Here is a 10,975-nt window from a genome sequence, read left to right as displayed (position 1 = left end):
AGGTATGAAAGTGTATGTAAATATTTTTGACTGAAAAAAAATTCATGTCTTTGAACTTTGCTTCACTTTTTGCCAACATTTTAATATGCCGCCGATTAAGTGCAGGGTTATATATGTGTCTCACTTTAATATTATACTGATCAGATATAGAGATGTGTATGTTTACATAAATGTCACAGCAATAATGTGTCATGGCACCATTAGTACACCTTATTTTGGTACTATGATTTCCTAGAGACGGCAAGGAGTTGTGAGGTACAAAGCACAATTATTGATCTAATTCCGCCATCTGGGATTCTGAGCAGCTGAAGAATTCGTGGAGGGGTGCAGTGCACAGGTGAGCTAGTTCTGCAATCTGGGATTTTGGTTGGCTGTTTCGTTTTAATGGTAGTCTGTAATTCGCTGGGAAGGGGTAGGGCAGGCTGAATGGTGAATATCTTGATAAAGATGTTACATCACTAATAAAAGTAATGACTTGACTGATAATGAAAGCCTGAGTTACGACGTCACCGGTAGGTCAGTGACCTTTTTTAAGTGATGTCACAAAGGTAAGCAAAGTGTTCTGGTGTTGCCATAGTAATGTCCTTATTGTGACAGGTACAGAAACATGCCATGTTAAGACTTTGCCTGAAGAAAGAGGGTGACTGTAACGTCCCTTTAAGACTCTTTAATATGCAGGATGGTCCATTGGTCGTGATCGGGCCAAATATCTCACGAAATAAGCGTCAAACGAAAAAACTACAAAGAACGAAACTCGTCTAGCTTGAAGGGGGAAACAAAATGGCGCTATGGTTGGCGCGCAAGATGGCGCTGCCATAGGTCAAACGGATATCAACTGCGTTTTTTTAAATAGGAACCCCCATATTTTATTACATATTCGTGTAGTACGTAAAGAAATATGAATGTTTTAGTTGGACCACTTTTTTCGCTTTGTGATAGATGGCGCTGTAATAGTCACAAACATATGGCTCACAATTTTAGACGAACAGTTGTTGACAGGTAGTTTATTTAATTTAAAATACAGAATGTAGGTACGTTTGAACATATTATTTCGTTTGTTCCAATGTGATACATGTACCTTTGTGAACTTATCTCTGAGAACGCATGCTGTTACAGCGTGATTACCTGTAAATGCCACATTAATGCAATAAATGCTCAAAATGATGTCCGTCAATCTCAATGCATTTGGCAATACATGTAATGACATTCCCCTCTACAGCAACTAGTTCACCTTTGGTAATGTTCGTACATGCATTGACAATGCGCTGACGCATGTTGTCAGTTCTCGGTGGATCACAATAGCAAATATCCTTCAACGTTCCCCACAGAAAGAAATCCGGGGACGTCAGATCCGGTGAACGTGCAGGCCATGGTATGGTGATTCGATGACCAATCCACCTGTTATGAAATATGGCTATTCAATACCGCTTCAACCGCACGCGAGCTATGTGCCGGACATCCATCATGCTGGAAGTACATCGCCATTCTGTCATGCAGTGAAACATCTTGTAGTAACATCGGTAGAACATTACGTACGAAATCAGCATTCATTGCACCATTTAGATTGCCATCGATAAAATGGGGGCCAATTATCCTTCCTCCCATAATGCCACACCATACATTAACCAGCCAAGGTCGCTGATGTTCCACTTGTCGCAGTCATCGTGGATTTTCCGTTGCCCAATAGTGCATATTATGCCAGTTTACGTTATCGCAGTTGGTGAATGACACTTCGTCGCCAAATCGAACGCATGCAAAAAATCTGTCATCGTCCTGTAATTTCTCTTGTTCCCAGTGGTAGAACTGTACACGACGTTCAGAGCAGTCGCCATGCAGTTCCTGGTGCATAGAAATATGGTACGGGTGCAATCGATGTTGATGTAGCATTCACAACACCGATGTTTTTGAGATTCCCGATTCTCACAAAATTTGTCTGCTACTGATGTGCGGATTAGCCACGACAGCAGCTAAAACACCTACTTGGGCATCATCATTTGTTGCAGCTCGTGGTTGACGTTTCACATGTGGCTGAGTTCTTCACGTTTCTTTAAATAACGTAACTATCGGGCGAACGGTCCGGACACTTGGATGATGTCGTCCATGATACCGAGCAGCGTACATAGCACACACCCGCTGGGCATTTTGATCACAATAGCCATACAGCAACACGTTATCGACCTTTTCCGCAATTGCTAAAAGGTCCACTTAACACGGGTAATGTATCACGAAGCAAATACCGTCCGCACTGGCGGAATGTTACGTGATACCACGTACTTATACGTTTATGACTATAACAGCGCCATCTACCACAAAGCGAAAAAAGTGGTCCAACTAAAACATTCATATTTCTTTACATACTACACGAATATGTAATAAAAATGGGGGTTCCTATTTAAACAAAACGCAGTTGATATCCGTTTGACCTATGGCTGCGCCATCTAGCTGGCCAGCCATAGCGTCATCTGGTTTTCCCCCTTCAAGCTACACGAGTTTCGTTCCTTGTAGTTTTTTCGTTTGATGCTTATTTCGTGAGACATTTGGCCCGGTCACTATCAATGGACCACCCTGTACTTATCGACTGCTGTAGCGTTCATTTGTCAACAGATCATCCGCAGAGTTACAGTCACCTGTCTAAGTTCACACAACAGAATAATGGAACAATAAATTTAAAATTAGGCAACACGAAAGATATTGACTTTAATCGTTTCCCTTCTGTAAAATCGATTTACAGTAATAACAAAGGTAACACAGTTAGCTGTTGCCGAGCTTATCCTCTTTCTCTTCTGGACTACAGGCTGTGACAGCAAAGTATGTATCAAGTTCAGCTGTATAGCCTGTGACACCTGTCTCGATGATAATCTCGCTGAACATGGTATTAGCCACTCCATTAGAAAATCACAGTGATCACCTTTAATGGCCGTAAGCGATATAGAACTCGTACCAGGTGGTCACACGACCCACCACCACAGACGTAAATCGTACATCAGCACGCGGAAGTACTGTGTACGTGCCTGTCGGTTGTGTGGAATCAGTGGAGCAAAGTCGGTAGACGTGAAGACGTGACAGAATAACAGCGAGCAGTTGTTACATCTGGACATGCCCGTGACCATACAGGGAATAAAGATACCCAAATTGCTGATCTATCAACACGGACTGCCGATGTGTCTACAAGGAATGATGTAGCATTCACAGCCATGTAATATGGCGTAAATAGAGTGATCGTGAAAAGATCGTAAATACCTTGTCAACGACAATGATTTTCAGATCCAGCACAAACTGCTACTGGTAGTGAATACAAGTCCATGTTAACCAGTTTTCGAGCAAAGGTATCTAAAGAAACTGTGGGCAATGGACATTTGGAGCCATGTACCTCACGCAAGGGCACTGCTCATAGTGGCACGAAAGTCTTCAATAGACCACATGACACAGAAACTGGACGGTAGTTTACTGGAGGTTTGTCTGGGCACACGATTTCTGATTTTGGCTCTTTTGAAGTTATCCATGGCATCGAGTTCACCGACAGCCCAATTAGGCATGTAACTCACTGTATCTAGAAGTAATAGTTCGGGCAAGAGGTGTGGCTATGATATTTTGGGCTTGTTTTGATATTGTGATTCGAGTCAACTTATTCAAGTGAGCATGAAGGGGAACTAGGATGTTACTCTTTCTCCTACATTTGGTATCTTGTGGCCTGTCTCATTTTCTGAGATGACAACAGCCGTGTTCATGGGCGGCACACATACGTTCCTGCTATGACGAACAGTCGGCACACTATCACACCTCGAATGGCCTGCTATAGCACTCGGCCTTAGCCCCATACAAAATGGCATTGAGTAGTAGCTCTTCAGGATCCAGTCATCAGTTTGGACGTCAGCTGGATATAGTGTAACTGGAGTAACTTGTGGATTGGTTCAAATGGCTCTGAGCACTATGGGACTTAACATCTGTGGTCATCAGTCCTCTAGAACTTAGAACTACTTAAACCTAACTAACCTAAGGACATCACACACATCCATGCCCGAGGCAGGATTCGAACCTGCGACCGTAGCAATCGCGCGGTTCCGGACTGATCGCCTAAAACCGCTAGACCACCACGGCCGGCGTAACTTGTGGACTCTCTTCTTCAGTGAACTGATGACACTGACAAGTCTCTAAGCGGCGCTACCAAGTATTTGCGTCATGTGTTGAGGGTGATTGCTTTTGCGTGCTTACATACACTATATGATACGGACACTCCTTCGTAATGTGGAATTGACTTCTAGGTGTCACGAGAGGCGAACTCGCCAGTATAAAATGCGGAAGGAGGAATTGTGTTGTCAGTAGAGAAGTAGAAACAGCAGATAGGGCCTGTCAGGAAGGCTCAGTGACTTTGAACGTGGAGTAGTATTTCTTTCTCGCGTGAGTAATAAATTCATCAGGGACATGACAACCGTTTTAAAGCTGCCCAAGTCGACTGTCGTGAATCACTCATGAGTTTCAAACTGCTACTTGCAGGCCAGCTACCTCCTGCGAGTAGAGACTTAAAAAGGATGATCCATAATGGTCCTGCAGTTGCTCATAAGCCAATGTTTCTACAGTAAGTGCTAAAAGTGCTAAGCGACACCTGATGTGTGGTAAAGAGCGACGCCACTGGGCAGAGAATGACTGAATGACTTGAAACGAATGCTTTGGAGTGATGAATCAGGCCATACCCTGAGGTGATCCGAGGGGAGGGTTTGGGTTTGGCGACCGCCTCGAGAACCTTACCCACCATCATGTCTAGTGCGAACACTGAAGTACAGAGGAGCTTGTGTTGGGTACAGATGTGGATTTCGTGGATAGTGTATGGTCCCATTATTCCGCTTTAGAAAAGTTAAGTGCCGAGGGATGTGAACAAATTCTACGCATTCTGTGCTGCATGCAGTGGATGAACTGTTTCAAGATGATGATTGTTTCTGTCACCATGGTAGTGCATCCTATCACAAGGCAGCGTTTGTGTGGCAACATTTTGTGGGCAATAACATTCCTGAAATGGACTGGTCTGCCAAAATTCACAACCTAAAGCAAATGGGATAGCTTTGGATGAGCTATAATCGTTACTTCTCTCCAGATCCCAGCGTTCAACATTATTACCTACTCTAGTTCGACTCTTAAGGTAGAATGCGCTACCATTCCTCCATGGAGGAAGCGTCTCCAGCAGAGTTCAAGCCATCGTACAGGCCAGTTGTGGACACACTCCATACAGTGTCCACTGGTAGGTGTCCAGACATTTTTTGATGAGGTGCTATACAAACTATTTCTGTTGAATTAACACCGAGTGACGTGTCTTTCCTGCAATGGGATTCCGAACACCTTTTCCTGGCTCTTTAAATAACGTGGATTTAGTTATTTGAAACGAACTGTCATAGCACACATGTTCCATTGGGGTCAGATCTAGAGATCTCTCTGCGCTCAGGAATACAGCACGCAGACAGTTCATACAGAGGCGAGCTATTTTTAGAAGAGTATTATCATTTTGAAAGCTATAAAAGTGAAGAAAGATGAAAAAAATGGGACTTAACAGGAAGGCAGGAGGATAGGGAAGCCTACAAGACTGCGAAAAAGATGGCAAAAAGAGCAGTGGCAAAAGCAAAGGCTGAGGCAATGGAAGAGGTGTATGAAGAGCTGGAAAGAAGACAAAACGGCAGGCAACTCCTACGGAGTGCTGAAGTAAGAGATAAGGCGACCAAAGACATAACATCAATGAGCTGGAAAAAAGATGAATCAGGTGTAGTATTACACGACCTTGAGAACATCCTGAATAGGTGGGAGTACTTTGAAAGGCTATTGAATGAGGAAAATGTACGAGAGAAGTATGAGGATGGAGATATAAATGAAGGAATGGCCTAAAGTAGGGAAGAAATCGAACACACGATGAAGAAAATGAAAAATAGGAAGTCTCTAGGGGCAGACCAGATCCCAATAGAAACATAGAAAAGTCTGGGAGAACAGGGTATTGACATTCCCTGGGATCTAATGCAGAAGATCTGGAAAGGAGAAAGAATGCTGCATGCGTGGAGAAGCAGTATACTGGTTCCCAAATGTATGGGGAAAGGGGATATCCAAAACTGTGGCAATTATAGAGGGTAAAACTGATGTCCCACACAATGAAAATCTGGGAAAGGATAATTGCGAAGAGATTGTGTCTAGAAATTGAAGTAAGTAAAGAACAGTTTGGGTTTACGTCGGGAAGAGGAACAACTGACACAATATTTGCACTAAGGCAACTGATGGAGAGGCACAGAGAAGTACAAGCTGAACTCCATATGGCTTATATCGATCTCGAGAAGGCATATGACAGAGTGCCGACACAAGAGGTATGGAGATGTCTCAGAAGTAAGTGCCTGCCAGAAAAAATATATCAGGGTAGTGGAAGACATGTATGAAGGTGCAATGACAAGAGCTAGGAGGAGTGCAGGTGCAACAAAGGCATTTCCAGTGAGAGTAGGACTACATCAGGGATCTGCTCTCAGCCCATATCTCTTTGACCTTGACATGGATGTACTAGTCAAAGATGTAATAAAAAAGAGGCACCTTGGAGCATGATGTTTGCCAATGATGCTGTAATCTGTGAACCCACCCAGGAAGCAGTTCAAGACAAGATTTAACAGTGGAGAAATGCTCTAGAGGATAGGGGAATGGGAATTAGCAGGGTGAAAACAGAGTTTATGTGTACAAAAGATGCCAGAGATCTATATATTAACCTGCAAGGAGAACAACTGACACTGGTCAAGAAATTAAATACCTAGGCTCTTACATGCAAGTGATGGAAGACTAGAGGCCGAAACACATCACAGGACAAATAGTGGATGGATGAACTGGGGGAAACTGAGAGGAGGACTGTGTGATAAGAAGGTTAGCTGCAGAATAAAAAGAAAGCCTTACAAGTATGAGGTGAGGCCTCCAATGCTGTATAGTGCAGAATCTTTGCCAATTTCCAAAGCCCAAGAGAAAAAGATGGGAGTGACAGAAATGAGAATGTAAAGGTGGATGACTGGGGTGGCACGAAAGGATAGACTAAGGAATGAGTACATCAGCGAACAGTGAAAGTGGGGCCCATAGGGAAGAAGATCCAAGAAAGTAGGCTAAGATGGTATGGACATGTCTGCACATGCACAAGAAAGGAGTACTACATGGGGAGAAGAGTCGAAGACCTAGAGATTGAAGGATCAAGGAGAAGAGGAAGACTGAAACTGAGATGGAAATACAAGATAGCAGAGGACCTATGGGAGAAAGGATGGCTCAGAGAAGAACCACTGGATAGGTATTTATGGAAAAGAAGGATCCAGCAAAGCAACGCCGACCCCACATGACGTAGGAAGAGGCTGAGATGATAATGACAACGACGATGATGATGATTATTATCACACTGAAAAATTCCATCAAAGGCAAAAACGTATGTATGCAGGATGTACATGACATAGCACCGCGCTATCAGAGTTCTCTCAGTCAGTATTAGACATGACGTGAAGTCATTTATAATGGATCCTCACACCATTACACCAGGAAGACGCTGGTGTGTCTCCTCCAAACACTGGAGCATCATATTCGTAAATGATGTTTTCACAGGGTAGTGCAGAATTGCGATTAACGGCTGAACACCATGCCACGCATTCATTACTAATCTACGCTTCCTTCTCACGGCACCACTACCAATGAAGCCGTTTGTGTTGTGGTGTTAATGGCAGCCTACGCACAGGTTGGATATTTTTCGATATGACTGCCGCTCGTCTCTGACCAATGGCATGAGATGGCAGGCAGTCCATTACTTGTTCTCAGACGGCAGGTACAGATGTGAACTCAGAATGATGTGCTGGGTGCACAGTACGACGTCCTCCCTTGCGGTGGTCAGGTGTGGTCGTCCAGATCCTCGACAACATGTACGCTTGCACTCGCATTCCCGTGTAGTCCGAGATTGGATCACTGTCACATCCTAATGTTTCACAAATCTTGATATTACAAGATTAGACCAGCTGGTGTAAGCCCATTTCCAACGTCTGACACGCGGTGATAACGTTGACTCAGATGAGTACACTGCATCTACGTATCCTTCACAGTGACCACTGAAAATGTGTCACTTTTGACACCACTTATATGTTCTGACAAGACTGGAAACGAAACTACACACGAACAGCACTAATGTACTCTGTTGTCAATCTATTTGCCACAGAGAATTGCATCTATAATAGTTTGCATGCCCGTAGGCAAAGTGTACGTGTACAAAGTTGTATTGACTTAATGACCATTTCTTCTGGGTCTTCACTTTTTTTACAGGCCGTGCAGTACACCTGAAGAAACGTTTGGACTCTCTTCGTTGTCGAACTGAGGCCACGAAGAAGGCTGGACGGCATTGGCCCGTATTAGTGTACTGCGTCCTGAAGCTGCCTAATTTCGTGGAGTCAACAACTAATGACACCAGCATGTCGCAGAAACTCTTCCTGCCTCTTTAAATATACTACTGGCCATTAAAATTGCTACACCAAGAAGAAATGCAGATGACAAACGGGTATTCATTGGACAAATATATTATACTGGAACTGACATGTGATTACATTTTCACGCAATTAGGGTGCATACATCCTGAGAAATCAGTACCCAGAACAACCACCTCTGGCCGTAAGAACGGCCTTGATACGCCTGGGCATTGAGTCAAACAGAGCTTGGATCGCGTGTACAGGTACAGCTGCACATGTAGCTTCAACACTATACCACAGTTCATCAAGAGTAGTGACTGGCGTATTGTGACGAGCCAGTTGCTCAACCACTATTGACCAGACGTTTTCAATTGGTGAGAGATCTGGAGAATGTGCTGACCAGGGCAGCAGTCGAACATTTTCTGTATCCAGAATGGCCCGCACAGGACCTGCAACATGCGGTCGTGCATTATCCTGCTGAAATGTAGGGTTTCGCAGGGTTCGAATGGAGGGTAGAGCCACGGGTCGTAACACATCTGAAATGTAATGTCGATTGTTCAAAGTGCCGTCAATGCGAACAAGAGGTGACCGAGACGTGTAACCAATGGCACCCCATACCATCACGTCGGGTGATACTCCAGTATGGCAATACGAATACACGCTTCCAATGTGCGTTCACCGCAATGTCACCAAACACGGATGCGACCTTCACGATGCGGTAAACAGAACCTGGATTCATCCGAAAAATGACGTTTTGCCATTCGTGAACCCAGGTTCGTCGATGAGTATACCATCGCAGGCGCTCCTGTCTGTGATGCAGCGTCAAGGGTAACCACAGCCATGTTCTCCGAGCTGATAGTCCATGCTGCTGCAAACTTCGTCGAACTGTCTTGTAAACATCCCCATCTGTTGACTCAGGGATCGACACGTGGCTGCACGAACCGTTACAGCCATGCGGATAAGATGCCTGTCATCTCGACTGCTAGTAATACGAGGCCGTTGGGATCCAGCACGGCGTTCCGTATTACCCTCCTGAAACCACCGATTCCATATTCTGCTAACATTCATCGGATCTCTACCAACGCGAGCAGCAATGTCGCGATACGATAAACCGCAATCGCGATAGGCTACAACTCGACCTTTATCAAAGTCGGAAACGTGATGGTACGCATTTCTCCCCCTTACACGAGGCATCACAACAACGTTTCACCAGACAACGCCGGTCAACTGCTGTTTGTGTATGAGAAATCGGTTGGAAACTTTTCCTCATGTCAGCACGTTGTAGATGTCGCCACCGGTGCCAACTTTGTGTTAATGCTCTGAAAAGCTAATAATTTTCCTGTCGGTTTAATTTCGCGTCTGTAGCACGTCATCTTCGTGGTGTAGCAATTTTAATGGCCAGTAGTGTACTCTCTTGATATACCACTCACAGTTTATATTCTCTCAGTAGTTGTCACTCGCGTTGCAGTGTTGTATCCAACGGCAAAGCGAACTATCAGTCTAGGCATTAGCTCCCAATGGCTTCTCGACAATACGGTTTGGCTGACTTGCAGTCATGGCGGGAGTGTGAAACATAGTGTCTTCTATGGTTTCTGAGGTAATTTACTCTGACTGAGATATCCCCAGCATAGTTCAACATCAAATTTTGGGTTAATAAAGAAGTAAACTTCCCATTTTAAGGAGATGAAGGATAAATAAAATTCACTCAAGAGTCAAGCAAATAATACTAACCGGAATTAAGCGTATTTATTAAACCAAGCAGTTGTCTTTGAGACTGTCGAAAGTGCCGATATCTATATTTTTTTCTCTCCGTTTACGTCAACGAATGTGCATCCAGAAGTCCTTCACTAGACTCACAGATCCTCGCTCGTTTCTTCATCGTTCCTTTCACGTCAGCAGATTGTAACGAATGTAAGTTATTCAGAATATGCAAAAATGTTCCCAAGTCTTTATTTAACGAGAACTTGTTTTCAGCGTGTTCTCTTCATAGAGGCCAAGAGAGTGCTCATTGACTGCAAGCATTTGCTTATCGATCTTCCAAACCGGAAATCAGAATTTATTGCACATGACGAGAGCTAACTATCTAAATAGCGTGCACAGCTATTAGAAAATGAAAATCTTGATACATGAAAATGCCCTGCGGTACTTCCGTATAGGATTTTGAAATCAAGTTTCCGATGAGTCAGAAATAAAAGGAAAGTATTACCAGTTTTACTTCACGAATGAGTTAGCCATTCGAAAAATGAGGTCTTCAACCATCAATGGAGAGATAAAATGCCGGAGGCAGTGGCCGAGCGGTTCTAGACGCTTCAGTCCGGAACCGCGCGACTGCTACGGTCGGAGGTTCGAATCCTGCCTCGGGCATGGATGTGCGTGATGTCCTTAGGTTAGTTATGTTTAAGTAGTTCTAAGTTCTAGGGGCCTGATGACCTTCCACGTTAAGTCTCATAGTGCTCAGAGCCATTTGAACCATTTTTCAAGAGATACAATGTTAGGAATTATTGGGAGAGACAGGAAACAAAGAAATTCTCCACGGGATAAAG

The sequence above is a fragment of the Schistocerca piceifrons genome, chromosome 4, assembly GCF_021461385.2.
Source record: "Schistocerca piceifrons isolate TAMUIC-IGC-003096 chromosome 4, iqSchPice1.1, whole genome shotgun sequence".
In the NCBI taxonomy this organism is placed as follows: Eukaryota; Metazoa; Arthropoda; class Insecta; order Orthoptera; family Acrididae; genus Schistocerca; species Schistocerca piceifrons.
This window is presented reverse-complemented; position numbering follows the sequence as displayed.